Below are 11,072 nucleotides of genomic sequence, written 5' to 3'. Positions count from 1 at the left end.
TACGATTGGGCGCAAAAACGCGCCGTTTATGCGCTCGTGTGAACGCACCCTTAATCATGGACCCCAAGTAAGTAAGGTTTTGGATGGTAAGATCAGAACTTAGACAAATAAATCAATTAGTAAAAACTACTGTCCAGACCTCAGTGTGTGCGCCATTTTCCGCACCTTCTTGTATATGTATTCAAGACTCACAACAATATGAGGTCAGCCACAATTTGGTTGTCTTTCTAGAAAAGTACAGCCTATCTTTTCCAGTAAATGTAATAGTTTTATGTCTTTAGGAAATGAATAATCCAGATTCCGGCTTCCCTGCCAAAAGTTTGCGAAGAACCGTTCAAAATCTGCTCTTTGGCGGAACAGAGACTGTCAGTACGACTCTGCGATTTGGAATCCTGGTCCTTATGAAGTACCCATAGATAGCAGGTAAGCCCTGAATGCGTACTCAGCCTTTATTATAATGTGAAAAATACACAGGCAATCATATTCTGGTTTCAACAATACCAAAATTATGTATATATATTTTTTTGTCTTTTAACTTTTGCACAATAAAAACACTTTATTTTGGAAAACAATTTATTTTTGGCATCCCTGTATTCAAACACCATGCCGTTTTAATGTCTTTGTATACGGTGCTGTCCAAAGGCTTATGTTATGTGGGACGAACTTTAGTTTTGATTTGTATCATTTTGGTGCACATTTATCCCTTTTTGATCACTTCTTGTGTTTTTGAAAGATGAAATGAATAGAGATGAGCGAGCACCAAAATGCTCGGGCGCTCGTTGCTTGAGTCGAACTTTCCGCGATTCTCGAGAGTTCGTTTCGAGTAACCAACCCCATTGAAGTAAATGGGCGACTCGAGCATTTTTGTATATGACCCATGCTCCGCTAAGGTTTTCATTTGTGAAAATATAGAAAACCCAAGAAAGTGATGGAAACGACACAGAAACGGATAGGGCAGGCGAGGGGCAACATGCAGGGCTGTATCTCAAGTTCCCAGGCCCCACTATTAAGCCACAATAGCGGCAAGAGTGGACCCCCCCGCTAACAATTTTTTCTTCGGACAAACACTCATTAGTAAGCCACACCTTAGCTAAGCACCACACTACCTCCAACTAAGCACAAGCACTGCCTGCGGGACACACCGCTGCCTCTTCTCCTGGGTTACATGCTGCCCAACCCCCCCCCCCCCCCCCCATCCCCCACGACCCTGTGTCCGCAGCGCACACAAAAGTGTCCCTGCGCAGCCTTCAGCTGCCCTCATGCCACACGCTGGCTGCATAGCCACACAACCCAAGTGTCTATTTGTAAGTGTGTCTGCCATGAGGAGGAACCGGAGGCACACACTGCACAGGGTTGGCAGGGCCAGGCAGCGACCCTCTTTAAAAGGGGCGGGGTGATAGCCCACAATGCTGTAGAGAATCGATGAGAAATTGACGTTCGATCTTCATTTCAATCCTGTGCTAGGAGTTAAATAGCAATTCTTTTGTCTAGGTGTCGCATAGCTCAATCAACACTGCAAGGGGAAAGCGATCTGCACTCTGTCCCCTACCCAAGTCAGTCAGTGTCTTTGTGCCAGACAGGTCAAACACCGCGATGGGAACTAAGTGTGCACCAACAGCATAGGTGGGTCCTAGGCCACCCAAGACATGAACAATAAATAAATCAGAGTGGCCAAACATGGCAGACTTGCACCGCGCCGACGATATAGGCCTTGGCCCACAGCCTCAGCAATCGTAGGCAGGAAGCAGACTTTCGCTGCACCCAGGACATAGGCCTCTGCACAAACCCTCAGCAATCGTGGACTCCAATGCTAGTGTAGCTGTGAACGTCTTATTAGCGCTGTATTGCTCCTCTAGTTTGTCCCAATGCAGTGCCCCGGATTGCTGAGCTAACGTGAGATAAAGTACAGGTTGGCTTTGGCCCACACTCCATGCCCTAGTCAGTCTGGCCTTTTTTCATAGACACAGGCAGGTACAACTCCGCTCTGGAATTCTGTGTGGACCCACAGTATGGGTGGGTCCCAGGAAGCCACCAACGGAACATAAATAAATCCCATTGCAGTGCCCCAGATAGCTGAACTAACGTGACATAAAGTACAGGTGGATTTCGGCCCACACGGCATGCCCGAGACAGACTAGTTTTTTTAAATTAAAGGGGTTGTCCCGAGGCAGCAAGTGGGTCTATACACTTCTGTATGGCCATAATAATGCACTTTGTAATATACATTGTGCATTAATTATGAGCCATACAGAAGTTATAAAAAGTTTTTTACTTACCTGCTCCGTTGCTAGCGTCCTCGTTCCCATGGAGCCGACTAATTTTTGGCCTCCGATGGCCAAATTAGCCGCGCTTGCGCAGTCCGGGTCTTCAGCAGTCTTCTATGGAGCCGCTCGTGCCAGAGAGCGGCTCCGTGTAGCTCCGCCCCGTCACGTGCCGATTCCAGCCAATCAGGAGGCTGGAATCGGCAGTGGACCGCACAGAAGAGCTGCGGTCCACGAAGACGGAGGATCCCGGCGGCCATCTTCAGCGGTAAGTATTGAAGTCACCGGACCGCCGGGATTCAGGTAAGCGCTGTGCGGGTGGTTTTTTTAACCCCTGCATCGGGGTTGTCTCGCGCCGAACGGGGGGGGGGTTTAAAAAAAAAAAACCCGTTTCGGCGCGGGACATCTCCTTTAATAGTCACAGGCAGGTACAACTCCCCTATGGGAAGTCTGTGTGGAGTGGACATACAGCATGGGTGGCTTCCTGGAACCCACCGACGGTACATAAATAAATCCCATTGCAGTGCCCTGCACAGCTGAGCTAACGTCATATTAAATACAGGCGGGCTTTGGCCCACATTGCATGCCCCAGTCTGACTCGTTTTTTTTATAAATAGACACAGGCAGGTACAACTCCCCTATGTGAATTCCGTGTGCACCCGCAGCATGGGTGGGTCCCAGGAAGCCAGCGGCGGTACATAAATACATCCCATTGCAGTGCCCTGCACAGCTGAGCTAATGTCAAATTAAATGCAGGTGGGCTTCGGCCCACACTGCATGCCCCAGCCTGACCGGTGTTTTTAATACATAGACACAGGCAGGTACCTATCCCTTATGTGAAGTCCCTGTGGACCGACAGCATGGGTGGCTCCCTGGAACCCACCGGCGGTACATAAATAAACCCCATTGCAGTGTACTGCACAGCTAAGCTAACATCAGATTAAATACAGGTGGGCTTTGTCCCACACTGCATGCCCCAGACTGACTCGTTTTTTTATAAAAAGATCAGGCAGGTACAACTCCCCTATGTGAATTCCGTGTGCACCCACAGCATGGGTGGGTCCAAGAAAGCCACCGTCGGTACATAAATACATCCCATTGCAGTGCCCTGCACAGCTGAGCTAACGTCAGATAAAATACAGGTGGGCTTTGGCCCACACTGCATGCCCCAGTCAGACTGGGTTTTTTTAGAAATAGTCACAGGCAGGTACAACTCCGCCATGGAAATTCCGTGTGGACCCACAGCATGGGTGGCTCCCTGGAACCCACGGGCGGTACATAAATAAATCCCATTGCAGTGCCCTGCACAGCTGAGCTAACGTCAGATTAAATACAGGTGGGCTTTGGCCCACACTGCATGCCCCAGTCTGACTCTTTTTTTTATAAATAGACACAAGCAGGTACAACTCCCCTATGTGAATTCCGTGTGCACCCACGGCATGGGTGGGTCCCAGGGTGCCACCGGCGGTACATAAATACATCCCATTGCAGTGCCCTGCACAGCTGAGCTAACGTCAGATAAAATACAGGTGGGCTTCGGCCCACACTGCATGCCCAGTCAGACTGTTTTTTTTAATAAATAGACACAGGCAGGTACAACTCCTCAATGGGAAGTCCGTGTGCGCCCGCAGCATGGATGGCTCCCTGAAACCCACCGACGGTACATAAATTAATCCCATTGCAGTGCCTCCCTTAAGGCTGAGGTAACGCGAGAAGAAATGCAGGTTGGCTTCGGCTCACACTGCATGCTCCAGTCAGACTGGGTAATTTACATAGTCACAGGTCGGTACAACTCCGCTATAGGAAGTCTTTGTGCACCCACAGCAGGGGTGGGTCCCAGGGAGCCACCGACGGTACATAAAAATATCCTATTGCACTGCCGCCCTTAAAGCTGAGGTAACGTGAGTAGAAATGCAGGTTGGCTTTGGCCCACACTGCATGCTCCAGTCAGAATGTGTAATTTATATTGTCACAGGTACGTAAAACTCCGCTGTGGGAAGTCTGTGTGCACCCACAGTATGGGTGGCTCCCTGGAACCCACCGACAGGGTGGGTTGAGTGAGTGACAGCATATTAGCTTGCCATGGACAAGTTTGTCCTCCACAGCAATGTCTGGCTGCCGGCATATTTGTAGTGCTTATGGCGGTTGCGCCTATCCTACTGCGATTTTGCCGATGGCGATTGTGCCTGCCTCTTGGCGATACAGCCTATGAAGAGTAAAGGGGAATTGGGTTTTTGGCTTTTTCTGTGAATTATTCATAACATTGCAGTGCCCCGAATAGCTATGGTAACGTGAGATAAAATGCAGGTAGGCTTCGGCCCACACTGCATGCCCTAGTCAGTCTGGGTATTTTTTTTGGGGGCCATGTACGTTGCACAACGCGATGGGAACACTTAGTGCACCCATAGTATGCACAGACCCCGGTAATACTCCTGTAGCAAAGGTATAAGCTGACCCCACTAACAGTTATGTTGCAGAAGTCTAGGGAGACCCTATTAACACTTCTGTAGTAACAGTATAGACGGACCCAGTAACATTTCAGTAGCTGCAGTATAGGCAGAGCCCAGTATCAGTTACATTTCAGTAGTAACAGTATCGACAGACCCCTGTAACATTTCCGTAACCGCAGTATAGGCAGAGCCCAGTATTAGTGGGATTTCAGTGGTAACAGTATAGACAGATAGACAATACCTATGTGGAAAAGCTAGTATTTTCTGAGACAAGAGAGGGGCATTTGATTGCAATGAAAAGGATATTCAAGGTACTGAAAGTCTGCTCTCCTCCTCATCTCAAGCTGAAATATGGAAAGGCTTCATTCATATGTTTTCTGTTGTCCATTTCAAAGTGTTAGCAAATAGCAATCCAAGTTTCCGGCTACTACCACGCATCTTCCTTAGGAATTACCAAAGATGATCACAAGTAAAGGCCTTGTCATCAGTCAGTCCAAAATCATTCAGGGAGTATGTGGTTCTCAGCTGGCCTGCTTCCACCAAGGATCGGTGCCTGCTGCTACTCTGTCCCTTGCCCTGCAGGGATGCTGTATTCTATAGTCACCTGTATTCCGACCTTAACTGTACGCTTCTCTTTGGACTTAGCATAGAAGCCACCATTGCTCTACTAGTCGGCTGAAAGCTTCAGCTACGGATAACGGACTAGTACCGCGGTTTTATTTAGTTGGTTTTCGGAATGTGGCCAGGATTAAGTGGGCCGTGGCGGGGGGAGTGGTGGGGTGCTTTCTAATTGTGTCGTTTAAGGTGAAATTCTTGGACTGCCGCCAGACGGACCACTGCGAAAGCATTTGCCAAGAATGTTTTCATTGTTGGAGGAGGAGGGGAATGTTTTCGAGGCAGTATGTGTCCCGTGCACGTGTCCGTGGTTATATGCACCTTCCCAGTAACCGCAATGCTGAAAAATTGGCGCGCCTGGTGACCTAGTAGCGCAGTTTTATTTAGTTGGTTTTCTGAATGTGGCCAGGATGAAGTTATGGAGTGTGGACATAGTAGCGCGGTTTTATTTAGTTGGTTTTTGGAATGTGGCCAGGATTAAGTTGTGGAGTGTGGACCTATTAGCACGGTTTTATTTAGTTGGTTTTCGGAATGTGGCCAGGATTAAGTGGGCCGTGGCGGGGGATGTGGTGGGGTGCTTTCTTATTGTGTCATTTTAGGTGATATTCTTGGACCGACGCCAGACGGAGCACTGCGAAAGCATTTGCCAAGAATGTTTTTATTGTTGGAGGAGGAGGAGGGGAATGTTTTTGAGGTAGTACGTGTCCTGTCTACGTGTCCGTGGTTATATGCACCTTCCCAGTAACCGCGTTGCTGAAAAACCGCCGTCTTGTCTTTGGGAAGCCTCCGTTTCCACAACCCTGTAACATAGCAGTAGCAGCAGTATAGGCAGAGCTCAGAATTAGTAACATTTCAGTGGTAAGGGTATGGACAGACCCCAGTAACATTTCCATAGCTGCAGTATAGGGAGAGCCCAGTATTAGTACCATTTCCGTTCTAGCAGTACAGACAGGCCCCAGTAACATTTCCATAGCAGTAGTATAGGGAGATCCCAGTATTAATAACATTTCAGTAGTAGCAGTATAGACAGGCCCCAGTAACATTTCCGTAGCAGCAGTATAGGAAGAGCCCAGTATTAGTAACATTTCAGTAGTAGCAGTATAGACAGGCCCCAGTAACATTTCAGTAGCATCAGTAGGGACAGACCCAAGTAGCATTTCAGTGGCAACAGTAGGACAGACCCCAGTAACATTTCATTGGCAGCAGTAGGGACAGACCCCAGTAACATTTCATTTGCAGCTGTATAGACAGACCCCTGTTACATTTCAGTAGTATAAGCATAGACAGAGCCCAGTACAGGTCAGCAGTAACAGTAGGGAGAGACCCCAGTAACATTTCATTGGCAGCAGTATAGACAGACTCCAGTAACATTTCATTTGCAGCTGTATAGACAGACCCCTGTAACATTTCAGTAGTATAAGTATAGACAGACCGCAGTAACAGTTCAGCAGTAACAGTAGGGAGAGACCCCAGTAACTTTTCATTTGCAGCTGTATAGACAGACCCTAGTAACATTTCAGTAGTATAAGTATAGACAAACCCCAGTAACAGTTCAGTACTAACAGTAGGGAGAGACCTCAGTAACATTTCATTGGCAGCAGTAGGGAGAGACCCCAGTAACATTTCATTTGCAGCAGTATAGACAGACCCCTGTAACATTTCAGTAGTATAAGTATAGATATACCCCAGTAACAGTTCAGTAGTAACAGTAGGGAGAGACCCCAGTAACATTTCATTGGCAGTAGTATAGACAGACCCCAGTAACATTTCATTTGCAGCTGTATAGACAGACGCCTGTAACATTTCAGTAGTATAAGCATAGACAGACCCCAGTAACAGTTCAGTACTAACAGTAGGGAGAGACCCGAGTAACATCTCATTGGCAGCAGCAGGGACACACCCCAGTAACATATCAGTAGCAACAGTATAGACAGACCCCTGTAACATTTACGTAGAAGCAGTATAGGGAGAGCCCAGTATTAGTATCATTTCAGTAGTAGCAGTATAGACAGGCCCCAGTAACATTTACGTAGAAGCAATATGGGCAAAGCAGCAGATAAACATTTCCGTTGCAGCAGTATAGGGAGAGCACAGTATTGTAACATTTCAGTAGTAGCAGTATAGACAGACCCTAGTAACATTTCAGTAGTGTAAGTTTAGACAGAACCCAGTAACAGTTCAGTAGTAACAGTAGGGATACACCCCAGTAACATTTCATTTGCAGCAGTATAGACAGACCCCAGTAACATTTCATTAGCAGCTGTATAGACAGACCACTGTAACATTTCAGTAGTATAAGTATAGACAGACCCCAGTAATAGATCAGTACTAACAGTAGGGAGAGACCCCAGTAACATTTCATTGGCAGCAGTAGGGACAGATCCCAGTAACATTTCATTTGCAGCTGTATAGACAGACCCCTGTAACATTTCAGTAGTTTAAGTATAGACAGACCCCAGTCTAGGTCAGCAGTAACAGTAGGGAGAGACCCCAGTAACATTTCATTGGCAGCAGTATAGACAGACCCCAGTAACATTTCATTTGCAGCTGTATAAACAGACCCCTGTAACATTTCAGTAGTTTAAGTATAGACAGACCGCATTAACAGTTCAGCAGTAACAGTAGGGAGAGACCCCAGTAACATTTCATTGGCAGCAGTATAGACAGACCCCTGTAACATTTCAGTAGTATAAGTATAGATATACCCCAGTAACAGTTCAGTAGTAACAGTAGGGAGAGACCCAAGTAACATTTCATTGGCAGCAGTATAGACAGACCCCAGTAACATTTCATTTGCAGCTGTATAGACAGACGCCTGTAACATTTCAGTAGTATAAGTATAGACAGACCCCAGTAACAGTTCGGTACTAACAGTAGGGAGAAACCCCAGTAACATCTCATTGGCAGCAGCAGGGACACACCCCAGTAACATATCAGTAGCAACAGTAGGACATACCCCTGTAACATTTCATTGGCAGCAGTAGGGACAGACCCCAGTAACATTTCATTGGCAGCAGTAGGGACAGATCCCAGTAACATTTCATTTGCAGCTGTATAGACAGACCCCTGTAACATTTCAGTAGTATAAGTATAGACAGACCCCAGTACAGGTCAGCAGTAACAGTAGGGAGAGACCCCAGTAACATTTCATTGGCAGCAATATAGACAGACCCCAGTAACATTTCATTTGCAGCTGTATAGACAGACCCCTGTAACTTTTCAGTAGTATAAGTATAGACAGACCGCAGTAACAGTTCAGCAGTAACAGTAGGGAGAGACCCCAGTAACATTTCATTTGCAGCTATATAGACAGACCCTAGCAACATTTCAGTAGTATAAGTATAGACAAACCCCAGTGACAGTTCAGTACTAACAGTAGGGAGAGACCCCAGTAACATTTCATTTGCAGCAGTATAGACAGACCCATGTAACATTTCAGTAGTATAAGTATAGATAGACCCCAGTAACAGTTCAGTAGTAACAGTAGGGAGAGACCCCAGTAACATTTCTTTGGCAGCAGTATAGACAGACCCCAGTAACATTTCATTTGCAGCTGTATAGACAGACGCCTGTAACATTTCAGTAGTATAAGTATAGACAGACCCCAGTAACAGTTCAGTACTAACAGTAGGGAGAAACCCCAGTAACATCTCATTGGCAGCAGCAGGGACACACCCCAGTAACATATCAGTAGCAACAGTATAGACAGACCCCTGTAACATTTACGTAGAAGCAGTATGGGCAAAGCAGCAGATAAGCATTTCCGTTGCAGCAGTATAGGGAGAGCACAGTATTTTTAACATTTCAGTAGTAGCAGTATAGACAGACCCTAGTAACATTTTAGTGTAAGTTTGGACAGACCCCAGTAACAGTTCAGTAGTAACAGTAGGGATACACCCCAGTAACATTTCATTTGCAGCAGTATAGACAGACCCCAGTAACATTTCATTTGCAGCTGTATAGACAGACCCTTGTAACATTTCAGTAGTATAAGTATAGACAGACCCCAGTAACAGTTCAGTACTAACAGTAGGGAGAGACCCCAGTAACATTTCATTGGCAGCAGTAGGGACAGATCCCAGTAACATTTCAGTAGCAACAGTATAGATAGACCCCTGTAACATTTACGTAGAAGCAGTACGGGCAAAGCAGCAGATAAGCATTTCTGTTGCAGCAGTATAGGCAGAGCACAGTATTTTTAACATTTCAGTAGTAGCAGTATAGAAAGACCTCAGTAACATTTCAGTAGTGTAAGTATAGACAGACCCCAGTAAAGGTTCAGTAGTAACAGTAGGGACTGACCCCAGTAACATTTCATTTGCAGCTGTATAGACAGACCCCAGTAACATTTCATTTACAGCAGTATAGACAGACCCCTGTAACTTTTTAGTAGTATAAGTATAGACAGACCCCAGTAGCATTTCATTGGCAGCAGTTGGGACAGGCCACAGTAACATTTCATTTGGCAGCAGTAGGGACAGACACCAGTAACATTTCAGTAGCAACAGTATAGACAGACCCCAGTAACATTTACGTAGAAGCAGTATAGGGATAGCCCAGTATTAGTAACATTTCAGTAGTAGCAGTATACAGAAACCAAGGTAACAATTTAGGAGCAGAAATATCGGCAGACCAAAGTTACATTTCTGTTGCTGAAGTATAGTCAGACCCCTGTAGCATTACTGTGGCAGAAGTATATGTAGGCAGAACAGGGTTACAAAGTGTAGGCCAACCCCAGACACATTGTTGTACCATGAGTGCAGGCGAAGCCCATAAAATTACTTGGATTACATTGTAGGCGAGGGCCCCAAAAATTGGTGTACCGACAGTACAAATGCCCCCCAGAAAAATTGCCCATGCCCAATCCAGAGGGCAGGTGAAACCCATTAATCGCTTAGCTTACTGTGGCTTAATTTGTAACTAGGCCTGGAGGCAGCCCAGTTAAAATAAAAATTGGTTCAGGTGGAAGTTTCAATGCTTTAATGAGAATTGAAAGGTATAAATATTGTTTACAAAAGTTATATGAGCCTTTTGGGCCACAGAAAAACTGCCTGTTCGTGGTGATTACATGAGGTTTCAAGAGGAGGAGGAAAATCATACACAGATTGACAAAGGTAAAGGTCCCCGTTTTTTACGGTGATAGAGAACAAAGCTTGCATCCGCGGTTGCAGCAAAAATAAGCTTTAGGTACCGCTGCTGTCCGATGGTGGAGAAGTCTGGGGAAATCCAGGCTTTGTTCATCTTTATGAGTGTAAGCCTGTCGGCACTGTCAGTTGACAGGCGGGTACGCTTATCCGTGATGATTCCCCCAGCTGCACTAAACACCCTCTCTGACAAGACGCTAGCCACAGGGCAAGCAAGCACCTCCAGGGCATACAGCGCGAGTTCGTGCCACGTGTCCAGCTTTGACACCCAGTAGTTGTACGGAGCTGAGGCGTCACGGAGGACGGTCGTATGATCAGCTACGTACTCCCTCACCATCCTTTTACAGTGCTCCCTCCGACTCAGCCTTCACTGGGGAGTGGTGACACAGTCTTGCTGGGGAGCCATAAAGCTGGCAAAGTCCTTGGAGAGTGTTCCCCTGCCTGCGCTGAACATGCTGCCTGATCTCCGCGCCTTCCCTGCTACTTGGCCCTTGGAACTGCGCCTTCTGCCACTAGCGCTGTAGGATGGGAAGTTTACCATCAGTTTGTCCACCAGGGCCCCGTGGTATAGCATCACTCTCGAACCCCTTTCCTCTTTGGGA

At 46.7% G+C, this 11,072-nt stretch overlaps 1 protein-coding gene across 1 annotated transcript in view; it reads left to right on the top strand.

The window, feature by feature from the left end:
• Positions 1–285: 285 nt before the first annotated feature.
• The window catches only part of LOC136579768 (cytochrome P450 2F2-like), a 33,467-nt gene continuing 22,680 nt past the window's right edge, over positions 286–11,072 (top strand). Inside the window, exon 1 of the mRNA XM_066579834.1 lies at positions 286–423. The gene's annotated coding sequence lies outside the window, so the exon portion shown is untranslated. The remainder of the gene's footprint in view (positions 424–11,072) is intronic.

This window comes from Eleutherodactylus coqui, chromosome 10, assembly GCF_035609145.1.
Source record: "Eleutherodactylus coqui strain aEleCoq1 chromosome 10, aEleCoq1.hap1, whole genome shotgun sequence".
Taxonomy (NCBI): domain Eukaryota; kingdom Metazoa; phylum Chordata; class Amphibia; order Anura; family Eleutherodactylidae; genus Eleutherodactylus; species Eleutherodactylus coqui.
Note: the sequence above shows the minus strand (reverse complement) of the source record. Positions and strands in the feature narration are given on the sequence as shown.